The sequence below is a fragment of the Hevea brasiliensis genome, chromosome 9, assembly GCF_030052815.1.
Source record: "Hevea brasiliensis isolate MT/VB/25A 57/8 chromosome 9, ASM3005281v1, whole genome shotgun sequence".
NCBI lineage: Eukaryota > Viridiplantae > Streptophyta > Magnoliopsida > Malpighiales > Euphorbiaceae > Hevea > Hevea brasiliensis.
This window is the reverse complement of record NC_079501.1, coordinates 83,700,804-83,714,470: the sequence shown is the minus strand read 5'-3', so window position 1 is coordinate 83,714,470 and position 13,667 is coordinate 83,700,804.

The following is a 13,667-nucleotide window of genomic DNA, read 5'->3' as shown; positions in this document are numbered from 1 at the left end:
ATATCCATATCAGCAAAAATCCAACTAAACATTTATATTTATTTCTCAAAAATATTCAACAATGACTTAAAAATTCATTAAACACCATATAGTATCTCAAAATAATTTTAGTTCCATCAAAATAATATATTCAACTTAACCCAATCCTTAATACCAAAATTGACAATTTGTTCATTCAAATTTATATAAAATATTCTAACAGTTAGATAAATTCCAAATTTTAATCATATGTTCAAGACATTCAAATACAACATCAGTAAAAATTTTAGCATCAAATTTTCTCTACATCATGAGATATCAAAATATCTATTAAACCCTTTAAATTCTGAATTTTTAAGAATAGCTCTTAAACAACTCATATAAAATAATTTATATCTCATAAATCACAATTTCAAAATTCACCAAATTTTAACACAACAGCATCAACATCCTAAAGATAATCTCTACCAAATTTCATAGTTTTCTAAGCATCCTAACTATTTATTTTCCTCAAATTTCAGTAGCCAAAATTTAGAATTCCAAATACAGACAGTCTATGTTTAACAATTTATTTCTCCAAATCCAATGGTTGAAAAATTACAAAATTTTAACCATAACTTCTACACATATTGCCCTCAAATGTATCCAAAAATCAATGGTAAAAGATGTACTAAACTCACTTGGATGGAAGACAAAGTTGCTGCCCCTGCTCAACCCCTGTTTCTGCTTCTATTCATCATCTTTCTCCTTTTCTCTCTCTAATTTCTTGCTTTTAGACCACTCTCCCTCTTTTCCCCTTGCCGGCATCCATCCTTGCTAGAGAAACCTAAAAAATCTATCCATTCTTCCTTCTTCTTCTTCCCTTCTTCTTCTTCTTCCCCTTCTTTCTTTGTTTCTTTCTTTTCCTTTATTCCTTCCCTTTCTCGATACTCCTTTCTTCCTTTTTGCTGTTTCATTTCTTTTCTTTTTTTTTTTTTAATGAGGCCAGCTATCCCACTTTAAAAGAAAAAGTTCAATTTGGTCCCTGATCTTTCCAAAAGTCCATATTACACCCAAAAATTCAAATCTTCACTTATAAATCAAATTTCCAAATTTAATTTTCTTCCCAAGACATTATAAATGTTATTTCTATTTATAATAACAACCATATTTAACATTTTCACAAAAATTGGGGTGTTACATGAAACAATATTAATAAGAGATTAAAAGTTATAAGAGTAACAATTACCCTTTATCAACATCACACCAAACAGCCCCTTAGAGTTAAACCGTCAATACTCACCCCTAATATTCAATATGCATAATTGGATTTTGAATTTGCTCGCGCCTTCTCTTTCGCCTTGCTTGCACTAGGGAATAAGCTAGAGGATTAGGGAGGAAAGTTTGTGTATATTATTAGTAAAAGGAAATATTATATGGTTTAGCTCTTTGATATTTTAGTATATTAGTTTTTTGTGGCATGTACGTTGCATATGCATCTTTTTTTAATACATTTTTAAATTATAATTTTATATTTAAAAAAATTATTTTTAATTTATTCAAATCAATGATCTAATTGTAAAATAATAAATAATAATAAAACTTAAATGATTTATTACAGACCAACTTAGAATGAGAAATATTACACCAAAAGCTATACATTAATAAATCATATTCAACATAAAAACATGCAGAGTTTATAAAAAAAAATAGCATAAAAATAATATATAATACTTTCTTTTGAAACAAATAACATACAATACTTAAAAAACTCTATTGAATTAAGAACCTTAACAAATAGAGCAAGACAAAATTCTCTCTCTCTATATATATGTGTGTGTGTGTGTGTGTGTGATTATATAAATAGAAATTATAGAGAATTTTAAAAAATATACCACGTGATAATTGCATGATTATTGTCACGACCCAATTCCATGAGCTAGATCAGCACTAGAATTTGGGCTAATATAAAGCTCCTAAAATTCGTAATAAGCCTCATTATTTCAAAACTCATAACAATAACTAAACTTAAGGCTCAACATGCAAGATAAAATGAAATATTGTAATTAAATTTGTGTCATCTCAGCCTAAAAGCCATCATACATACACAACTAGGGAGCCCATCTTAACTCTGATACCCAACATAAATAATTCATATAAAACTATTCTTTAAAACAATATATTTATATAGCAGCATCAAAGCAGAGTTCTAAGAATTAATAAAACAAATAAATAATTAAATAAGCACGATAAAATTTCTAACTAAGAAGCACCATAATCTGCGAAGAAAAATGCAAGTTAGACCTGAAAATAAAATTTGTTCATCCTGCAACCTAGGAAAAAATATTGAACAAGAATGAGTGTTTGACTCAGAGAGTTTAGATATTGATTATAATTGTAATTTCTATAACTATCTAATTTTAATGCAGTCTTACGAATAAAAATGCATTAAACAAACAAATCACACAATCCTCTTACGAGAGGATAAATTGGAGCTACACACGCACCCATAATACATATTGGGAGTCAACCCTATACCCTGACTATCTGAAATCCAACATATTCTCTTAAACAGTTTTTTATGAGAGTCAGCTAAATATAACACTATACCCACCTTGAAGTGGTAAGAGTCAATCGATACATAGAGCCGCTGAACCTACCTCACCCATCCACAACCATATCCACAGCAGTCATTGAATTTCTCATGCCGCACCTACCTCGAGATTTCCACATCCATAATACTTGTATATAAGCACCAACTTATCCCCAAGGTGGTAGAACATAGAAAATTTATAATGCAACACTTAGGAGATGTTTATCATATAATAACCAATTACATATGTGTGTATGAATGCATGAGCATGCCAATATATATATATATATATATATATAATATTGAAATTATAAAAATAATCAATATCCAACTCACAGAGCTAATAACCCAACTATAGCTGGTTCAGTTGGAAAAAGAAGATGGTCGGGCTCGATCATCTACACAAACACATTGACGTCTATTAATTGACTAACGAAATTAACTAATTAATTATATATATATATATATATATATATATATATATATATATATAATATTGAAATTATAAAAATAATCAATATCCAACTCACAGAGCTAATGACCCAACTATAGCTGGTTTAGTTGGAAAAAGAAGATGGTCGGGCTCGATCATCTAAACAAACAGATTGACATCTATTAATTGACTAACGAAATTAATTAATTAATTAAATCTAAAAAAGCAAGAATAAATTCAAGGTTTTATTGAAATTTTGACAGAGTCTCCCTTATAACTGAACCTAACCCTTTGTAAGAAAACTCAACAAAACGCAACACACAAGGCCTCAGGCCCACAAAAATAATTATAATGCTTATCTAGAGCCTACAAACCTAATCTAAATCCAATCATTCTATAACGCCCTCACTTTAGACAGTTCCGAGTATTCAACTACTTTGGTAACTGATGTCTGTCTAGATGGTTAGGATGGCTGGAACCACTCTTAATTTGAAGTGAGGAGTTATAAATTAATTATATAAAGGTTAATTAATGCTAAAATTAATCAAAAGAAATATATTAGAAATCAGTTAAACGTGCTCAAGCTACAGCGATGAGTGACTAGCTCGAGAAATAACTTAAATCGATATTTCGTGTTTGTCTTCTACTCTAATTAGTGTGGGACCCTGTAAGACATTTAATTTAGACTTAAATAAGGTATAATAAAGAATTAATAAGTTAAAAAAATAAAAAGAAAGATACAAGTTACATTAGAATACAAAAAGGGACATGAATGGCATTTTTAAGAAAGGCTAAGGGCATAATTGGAAAAAGGGATAGGCATGTGACTTGCACATGCAATTTTCAGCTATAAGAACTTAAGAAATTCATAATTAAAAGAAGAAAAACAAAAAGAAGAGAGAGGAGAGGAAGAGTGGCGGATTGAAGGGAGAAAAGGGGAAGGAAAATCCAAGCTTTCTCAATTTGGTTTTTCACTCCTAAATCAAGATAAATTGATTTCTAATCACTTCTATATAATTGGTTTCTACTTCTTCTTTTTTAACTTCATGGATTAGAAGAAAGAAAATCAAGGGTTTCTGTTGGCTTAATTTGGAATTTTGTGGGAAATGGAGAATTAATGGATTTAATTTAGTTAATTAGTATTTCTAACATGTTTTCATCATCCTTAATGTGAAATTAACACTGATTTTCCAAGATAAAACAAAATCAACCTAGGATTTCTAAGGGAGAAATTTGGCCCAAATGGGAAAGTTGGGGGAAAGTTGGTTTTAATCCAAATGAACAAGTTAAATGAGCTAATTAAGCATCCTAAGCATGAAATATAGCGTTAGAACATTTGATTGGATGTTGGACAGAATTTCCTATGAACTAAAGTGTATGAAAATGTGTTAAAATGCGAAGAAATGTTCTTTTTGGGCAGCCAATTTATTGAATTTATTTGGTGTTAGATGGATGTTGGTTAGATGGTTGTGAATACCAGGATTAAAGTGCATTTAACGGAGAATACAAAAGTATTTTCCAGGGGTCCGAAAAATAAAGAGAACTAGCTCATTTTGACATGTGAATTTTGCATATCAAGTGTTTGATAAAATGCCTAAATGAACTTAAAATAATGTAAAGGAAATGATTAAGTGACTAAAGAATTTACTATGATTAATCGAGTGGACAATTCTTAAAAAAAACAATAAAACTAGTGGGTAGAGGTGTTTATTTACTAATACAGACCGAATAAAAAGAGTAATTAAGAAATCTATTCTGAAATGTCTGTATTTCTTTGAATGACAGCAGTTCACAAGGTGAAAAGTGAAGGTACTTGCATAAGGGGTTTAATCAGCTTAATTTAGAGGAAAATAGGTATGTGCACAACTAGTATTAAACTATTATGTTTATATGTATTTTTATTAGAAAGGAAAATGGTTTTACTATTATATATTTTATATTCTGCTGGATATTTTTTTCATTTACTACAGCTGATTGAGTTACATTATTGTTATAATGAATTTTTATTTAAAAATATGATTTATGTTGTGCTTCTGTGAAATGGTGTAACATAGAAAATTTTGATTTGTAGTTCAAGGATTGCCATGTAATGAACTTAGATATAGAAGTGAATATGATACTGTGATTTGCATGAAATAAATCCATATTGTGATTTTCATACTTTTACATAAAAGAAATGAATTTATGATATTATTTTCATATCTCATAGCTAATGCTTGACATGATTATTACCTGTACCTCATTTATTGAGGTGACACTGGTGTTCGGGTGGATATGATATGGATAGTGTGCACACATTGATATGACATAGATTCCCTTATGTATGAGGTGAGATGAGATTTGAAGATGGCCCTTTGGAATATAGATATGGATGCGGCTGTAATATGGTAGTGTGTATACATTGATATGATATAAACTTCCTTAGATATTAGGAGAGATGAGATTTGAAGATAGCCCATCAGATTGGTCTTCCATCAAGCTGATGAGACTAATATCGGATTTGGAAATATGCAAAAGTGATTTGAAAAAAAAATGATTCTTTGTTGAATAAATGATTTGAGTGAAACCATTCCTTTATATTATCTTTATCATCATGTTCATATGTAAGTATAAACATTAATTTTTTTTTATGACATGCTATATGATGTTTTTACTTAGTTTATTTGTTTAATATTTGTTGTGCACCACTGCGTACATTGTACTCAACGTTAGTTATTTTCTAACTAACGTAGATAAGGAAAAGGAGAATATTCCAGGGGAGTAACAGCAGCACCCGTTATCAAGAAGTCAGGAGCCATACATCAATTGATGTATATGGTTTGGTTCCTTAATTCTATGTACATATGATGTTAACATATGCAACAGGATATTTTATTACACTATCTGAGCAAAATATTATATGATTTTGTTGCCTATATATATATATATATATAAAAACTTTTTGGCATGTATATATGGAACTTGAACAATGAAAACTAGTATGCAATTCTTATGTCAGTATGACTGTTGAGGTATGGACTTACTATGATGATATCACAAGTGTTGTTTTAAAAATAAATTATAAGACTACGTAATACTCTAAATGTAGACTAAAATGAGTGACAGTAGCTTTCTGATTTGAAAATGTTTTGATGGACTTTACGTAGCCTGAAGTTCAGCAGTAAAATGCTTTTCCACTATGTTATGTATTGATTAAAATGATTTAAAAATGGTTTTAAATTGTACCATATCCCTTGTAATGTGTTCATCGGGTTTCGATGAATTGATCTCGGCATCTATTGAACATATTGCGGGAGGCATGTTACATCCTAGAGAAGGGAAAGGCGTGACACGTCTAAACTCTAGCTCGAGTCCTTAACTCCTCTATAGACCAAATAATTATTTTCAACACTTCAAAATTTATAAAATTATTCCTAGAGGTCCTTCATGTCGTCATTGTATAAATTAAATTCATATTTTTACTAAGTCAATAATATTTTATAGATTAATTAGTTAGCTTAACTAAGGTAAAAACCACACAATTTGATTTCAGGATTACGTTTGAAAATTCTCCTACCTAGAACATGCCTGAAATGCCAAGAAACGACTGTAAGCATGACCACCTTCTAGAACAGCTCGCTAGGTGTCTAGATCGGGACAAATACTCGATCCCGAGTGTCAATGAGCTATTGCAAATCTGATCACACCTAAACAAAGCCCATAAAATGTTAATACTTATCATATAATAATTTTTAATTTTCAAAAATCAAAAAGGCTTTAAAATCTCACTTAGCAATTTGAATCGTCCGATGATCATCTTTTCCAAACGATGTCTGATCGAAGCAGGATTGGTCTAATCTCGAAGGTTTCGATACGTTGAGTTTATCGATGGTCTCGAATCATTGATCCAACGATCGAATCGTCTAGAATCTTGCCGAAAATCCTTGGAGAGACCCATTTTCTCTATCCTCGATTCTCTGTCCTCCGACCTCCAAACTGAGATTTATTGGTAAAAAATGAGAGCTAATAGTGAGGGGAGCTGAATGTCGCCTAGATTGCCAACATTGGTGATCAGATAGGGCCGAAATTGCACTTGGAAGGCATGACCTTCACACGCATCTTTGGTTGGAGAAACGAGCTCCACGTTATTGCCAGTGCTCAAGGATGCTACTAGAATCCTCTCGCCGCTGCCCGAAGCCGAGAAGACCTGGCCGGTGTGGGTGAAGTTCGTTACCACAAAACATGGAGAAAGGGGAAGAAAAGGAATTGGGGAAAAAAGAGAAAAAAAGAAAGAAGAGGGGGCAGGTGGTGACGTGTTTTTCAAAATCTGAGTTTTTTTTTTTCTTTTACTTTTAATTTCTCTTAAATGCTCAAACAATTTGGGCTCTTTCAAATAAGTCCTTTTTCTTTATTCAATTGGGTCCAAATTACTTTAATGATTTCAAATCAAGTTTTTAAACAACAATAATAATAATAATAATAATTAACCCCAAATTAATTTAATTACTTAAGGTTAATAATTTTGCCTGCTAAAATTTTATAGACTCAAATAGTATAATTTAATAGTAATAATACATGTATATAATTTCCATTGAAAATCACCATTACGTAAGGTATTAATTTGACAAACAAACAAAATCAATAAAACGAAAATATAAAGGCTAGATAAAATAGTATTATAATTAAAATATTTTATTGAAAAGTGTAGGTTTTTGCAAATTATTTACGAGAGAAAGTTTACATTGTCATTAAATTAATTTCATGTAATTTTATGATGTCATATTATCTTTATATCAATTAACATATGCTCATAAGGTTTTTTTTTTTTTTATTTCAAATAGTGTTATTGTCATGTTATTACTCTATTAAAGAATATATGAATAATATGATGGCACTACTACAAATTTGGGCTTTAATAGTATGCTATATATGCTGTTAAAAATTTAAAACATATTATTAATAAGAATTATTAACAAAAAGATAGTTATGTACATAAATCTCGTAACCTAAAGTTTTTAACAATACTTTTATATTAATTTATAACATTATTATACATGATGTTATATATATTATTTATTACGTTGTATGCTATCTTGATATCAAAATATATTACTTGATATTATTTATTATTTTAACATCATTTATAAAATAATGTTAAAAAAATGTTGTTAAAGCCTATTTTTGTTGTAGTGTAGCATAATATTTTAAAATATTAATTTGATAAAATAAAGATTTTGTCAATTTAGTGATAATGCACTAAATTACTTGATATACTTTTAAAATTATGTCTACTTAAAAATTATATATAAGTGAGGGAAAATTATAAATTAGAGTGAATAGTAGAAAAAGTGAAATTTATAAATTATTAATTTAATAAGTTACTTCAATTAATTGAAGTTTAGAAGTATTTATAATTTAAATTATTTTTATTCTATAATTTAGTTAAGATAATAGTTATCAGTTAGGATAATGAGAACATACCAGGAAAAAAAAATCTATTTTTCATTTAGTTGTTTGTTAGTTTTAATTAATTAACATTTTAAATGCACAAAAATCTTTAATACTCTTTATTTTTCTCTTTAAAAATAGAATAAAGCAGCTAAAGTTTAAAAACTTTGGCACAATATAAGTGAATGTCAAAATCCATATTAAGTGAATGTCTTTATAAAATAAATATTTATGTTTAAGAATTAATAATCTAATTTAAATGATATTCTATTTTATATATAAAAGTTTAAATAAAATTTATTAATTTTTATTTGCTTAGTTCTATATTTTCTATATTATATATAAAGGTATGAAGGAGGAGGGAGGGTTGGTTTTGCCCAACTTGCCTTTCATTTTTTAAATTAATTGTAATTATATTTTTATTTTTAAAATTAATTTTAAAGTTTATATAAATTTAAAATTCTTAATTTTAGAGTTCATATAAGTTTAAAATTCTTAATCCTACTTACACTTAACTTCAATTAAATAAAAAATTTTATAAGAAATAATTAACTAAAATAAAAAAATAAAAAATAAAAAATAATATTAATTTATCTATAATTTTTTATTATAATCTATATCTATATCTATAATATATTCACTATATATATAAATGTGGAAAGGGGGAGAGGGAACATTAATTTTATTAAAATGCCCTCCATTTTTTAAATTAATTATAATTATATTTTTATTATTTAAATTAATTTTAATGTTTAAATAAATTTAAAATTCTTAATTTTAGAGTTCATATAAATTTAAAATTCTAAGTCTTACTTGCACTATAAATTCAATTAAATATAAAATTCTAGAAGAAGTAATTAACTACAATAAGAAATTATTAAGTCAAAAATAAAAAATATAATTAATTTATAATTAATTTGTGATAATATATCTATGCATATATAAATGTGGGAGGGGAGACATTAGTTTTATTAAAAATAGCAATGGTGATTTATTAATATGACAATAAAAGACAAAATTTAATTGGCAATTAAAAATTAATTTATTTTAAATTTCCATTATTCAAATTAATTTTAGAATTTATATAAATATAAAATTTTTAATTCTATTTATATTTAATTCTATTTTATTAAGTATTTTAATTATAATTAAAAATAAAATTTTATAAAAAATAACAAAAATCATAAATTTATTTTTTCAAAATCGCTACTTTATTTTTTTTTCAAAAGTTTTAGTTTTTTTTGTATAAAAAATTAAATAAAAATCAGAAATTCACTATTATTAAAAAAAATTTATATCGTTATAAAAATTTAGTGAAAAGAAATCAGAAATTTACTTTTTTTTTTTAACTTTTGTGTTTTCAAAAAGATTGTATACTATTAAATTGGAATTTAAAATAATTTTATTTTTATTTTTTGACTTTTTTATGCCCAATTTTTAATTAATCATTAAAATTTATTACTTTTATTTTAATATATATAAACAATAAGAGGAGGGGAAAAAATTGTACGTAAATAATGCTTAGTTGTTGATGGTTGAAAAATTATAAGTATATCCATGTTCATATATATTCCAATCAATGATGACACCTTAAAAACAAAATATTAATATTTATTTTTATCTATTAAAGAAGGAGATCTTTTATGGTGGGATAATTGGTATTCTCTACTGCTATGACTGTTCATGTACATATTTACTATTATTTTCTATTTTAATTTTTTCTTAATTTTCTGAGTTTTATGAATATCGATAACTAATCCTTTATTTAATTATTGAGATAAAGAAATTGATTTGATAATTTACTTTTTCGATGCAAAGAAATTATTTTTTTATGTTTTTAGTAATATGTCCTAGGTAATTTCTACTATTTTAATTTTTGTTAATTTTTGTTTTATAGAATATATACAATAAATAAAGAATTAAGAGCAACGTCATTGATCATATATAATATTAGAATCTAGATTGATTACATTTGTAAATATATTTGTAGTCTTAATATAAAATTGATGGCATATAAATGGCTATATTTTACAACCTTCAATAATTTATAAGAGATATCTTAATTTTTTTTATATGATATATAATCTTAAGAAAATAAAAAAATAAATTTTCAAAATATTCTAAAATTTATTAGTGAATTAGTATGAAAATTTTTTAAAATTACATATAAAGAAATTAAATCACAAGTATGAATGAGTGCAACGTGCAACGCACGTTATCAAAAAACCAATTATTATAAATGTTGTATACCAGAGTTAACCCCTGTGGCCAAACTTGTAACGCCTTCACTTTAGGTAGTTCCGTATATTCTACTATTTCGATAACTAACGTCTGTACGGATGGCTGGAATGTCTGGAACCACCCTTAAATTAAAGTAAGAAGTCATAATTTAATTTAATAAAGATCCAATAAGGTTGAAGGAAAATAAAAGAAATAGATTATAAATCAATTAAATGTGCACAAGTTCCTGCGATGAGTAATTCCCTTGAAAAGTGGCTAAAAATCGATATTTGGAGTCTGTTTACTACTTCAAATCATGTAGAACCTTGTAAAACTCTTAATTAAGACTTAATTAAGATATAATTATGAATTAATAAGTCAAAAAAATGAAAAGAAGCAATTAAATTAAGTTAAGATAGGAAAAAGGATATATATGGCATAATTAAGAAAGATTTAGTTAACTTTTAAAATTATAAATTGGTCATTTGGCAGCCATAAAACCCCTCATAACCCATATTAGATGAAGAAAACAAAGAAAAGAAAAGGAGAACAAAAGGGTGGTGGAATTAGTAGGAAGAGAGGGAGGAAGAAGAGACACCATCTTTCAACTTGATTTTCTACTCCAAATCAAGGTAAAATGACTCCTTAACACTTCTAAACACTTTATTTCTACTTTTCTTTAGTTAATTTCATGAATTGGAAGAAAGGGAAGTTAGGGTTCATGTGGGTTGATTATGGAAGTTGATGGAATTTGAGAATTCATGAAGTTAACTTGTCTTAAATTGGTTTAATTGGATTTTTAACATGATTTCAGCATTCAAAATACAAAACTAATAAGAAAAATTTACATGAATCAAGAAAATCAACCTAGGGTTCCTATAGGCACTATTCGGCCACCTTGGGAAAAATTGGGGGAAATTATTTTCAAGTCCAATTAACTAGTTAATTAAGCTAATTAAGCTTCCTAAACATGAAATCTAGCATTAGAACAATCTGTTTGATATTGAAATGAATTTTCCATGACTTAAAGAATGTGGAATGGTGTGGAATGTGATGAAAGAAGCCACTTATGGCAGCGACTTTGATGAATTTATTTGGAACTGGATGGATGTGTGTTGGATGATTGAGAGTCATAAGGTTAAATTATAATTGACAGAGAATACAAATGTATTTTCTAGGGGTCCAAAAAATAAAGAAAACTAGTTCATTTTAGCAAGTAAATTATGCACACCAGGTGCTTGATAAAATATTTAAATGAACTTATTATTATGTGAGAAAAGTAACCAATTAGCTAAAGAATTGATTATGGCCAACTGGGTAGGAAAATTCTTAGGTAATGATAAAATTAGTTCGGCAGAAATATTTGTTAGAAACAATTAAGAAATTTATTTTGAACTATCCATATTCTTTTGTATTACAGCAGTTCATAAGGAGAAAGGTGAAAATGTTGGTTTAGTAGCCAAACCAACTTAGGTTGGAGATTGGTAGGTTAGTGGACACTTAATCTCTTATTTTTTTAAAAATATGGCATGGCCTTTGATAAATTGAGAAAATCTATAAGAATTTTGTATGAAATGATGTTTGGTATGAAAATTTGGTGAACTAACTATTGTTGGTTATGATTTTGAAATTGTGAAAAAATAAATAAATAAATAAATAAAATATTTAAGTTGGAACTATGCTAGAAATTTAAGACAGCAATGATTCATAGGCCTATAATTTACATTCTATAATTCCAAATGACATGAAATTTATGGCAAATGAAAGTTAAGACATAAGACTAAAACTTTTATGAAGGAATGCTACCCAAAAATTGTGTGTAAGTAACCTTAAAATTGGCTAGAAAATAAGGCACCGAATTTGGAACCTGGTAGGAGTGAATTCTGGACTATCTAGAGTAAAATAGGTATAACTTACCCTAGAAAACTCAAAATGAGGTGATTCTTATTTTGTTGGACATTTAAGATCTAAGGGAGCAACTTTCATGAAGAATGAATTAGCACAATCTGATTGTAACCTATTCAAATACAAACTCCAAAATTTATCCAGAACCTGCCTTGTAACTAGTGAAATTGAATACAAATATGATGAAAAATTATTGTCAGTGCTGTTTGAAATTGGAAATTATAAATATTATTATTAATAGGTGGATAGTACATATTTAGCAGAAACTCTTGTAGTTTTTCCATTTGAAATTTATGACTAAAAAATAAAAAGTAAACATTAAGAAAGAAATTTGTTCTAATATAAGTTAAGGTGCTCTGTGCACAGAATGTAGCATTCTTTTACTCAGTTTTACTGTAAATCAGGTAGGGGATGTTTACATTTAAGGCTTAGGCAATTCCTTGAGAAATATATCCAGGAAATCACACACTGAGGGTATGTCACAAATACTAGGCCTTGCCTTCTTGGTATCAACCACACTAGCTAATTAAGCTTCACACCCACAACTGTTACCTCTTCATTGTCAGAAGTTCTCAATGTAATTCTTTTTAGGCAACAATCCACAATAACTTGGTGTTTTAACAACCAGTCTATCCCTAAAATCACATCAAACTCATGAAAAGGCAATGCTATCAAATCAGCTGGAAACTCATGTTCTTGAATTATCAAAGGACAATCCCTATAGACCTTGTTCACTGTCACACTATGGGCTAAAGGGTTTGTAACTAGAATATCTTGCATAATTGTACCTTCTTGTAAACCCCTCTCTTCTAGTATAGAGGTGCAAATGTATGAATGTGTAGAACCTGAATCTATCAATGCATGTACTGAGGAGTCAAAGAGAGAAAATATACCAACAATCACATCTGGTGTATCCTGCTCCTCACAGACTCTGATGGGATAGGCAAGTGCTGGTGTCTGGGTGTCAGGTTTCTCTACTGTCTCAGATGCAACTCTCTGAGTACCCCTGGCTACCTCAGATCTGCCAGGTCTCCTACCCCTTTGTGTTGTACGAATGGACCTCTCTGTCAATGGTGCAGAAGTAGTCCTCCTCATAGGGCAATCTCTCTTAAAATGATTAGTGGCACCACA